Below are 985 nucleotides of genomic sequence, written 5' to 3' on the forward strand. Positions count from 1 at the left end.
ATATTTATATTTTATATTATTTCAGCTTTATTTCAATTTTGAACAGTTTTAGTTATAAATGTAACAACACTAAATTACAGCCTGTTATTCTCTGGAATAAGATGCCTCAGAGCTGTTCAATTTCTTTTATCAGTACATTTCTTTAATTCTTAAAATGTAAAATAATCGAGATCTTACACAACATTGACATTTATTTTTATAGTCTCTACATTAAGCCCCTGGTTTATGCTTTGAGCAGGTGTGAACAATTACCAATTTTTTTTTTTTTTTTTATATATATTTTTTTTTCTTTGGTCTAAATAAATTCTAATCCTATATTATCTACTCCAAGTTGTAGGATAGAACTGTGCTTCATTTTCTTATACTTAATATTCATATGCCTAATTGTGAGAGATAACACTATAGTAGATTAATTGTGAGTTAAAAATATTTATAAATGATTAAATATTTTTTTGTAGAGTACACCGATCATTGAACATGCAATGATCATTTGTGATAATATACATATAAGAAACAAGTAAATAAATGAATGTATCTGAGCACGGTTTCAAAAATTATGTAATTATTGGAATTGTTTGAAGGGATGGTTCAATTCACAAAACATTTTTTTATTAATTCAATAAGAACTAGGCTCAAGCATGAAAACACTTCGAAAAAAGACAATATGGTTTATGACAATCTATTCTGATACTTTCTACTAGTCAAACATACATATAAACTGTATTCAGTCAGTTTAATTAACTACACCTGTGTGGTGTTGAAGGGAACTGACTTCAGAAATTCACTTATTATAAACTCTGTCTCAGAAATTAAAGTCAATTATGGGCTTTAATGTTTCACAACATGTGCCCATAGCCCTTTAAGAAACTCCATGATGTCCCAGCATGCCATACGTCAACACACTGGCAGTGTCACAAAACCTAGTCAGCTGCCTGCCTAGACAGCATAACAGACATCATGGATGAGTGCCTAACCTGCAATTTGA

The sequence above is a fragment of the Carassius gibelio genome, chromosome B17 (genome assembly GCF_023724105.1).
Source record: "Carassius gibelio isolate Cgi1373 ecotype wild population from Czech Republic chromosome B17, carGib1.2-hapl.c, whole genome shotgun sequence".
NCBI lineage: Eukaryota > Metazoa > Chordata > Actinopteri > Cypriniformes > Cyprinidae > Carassius > Carassius gibelio.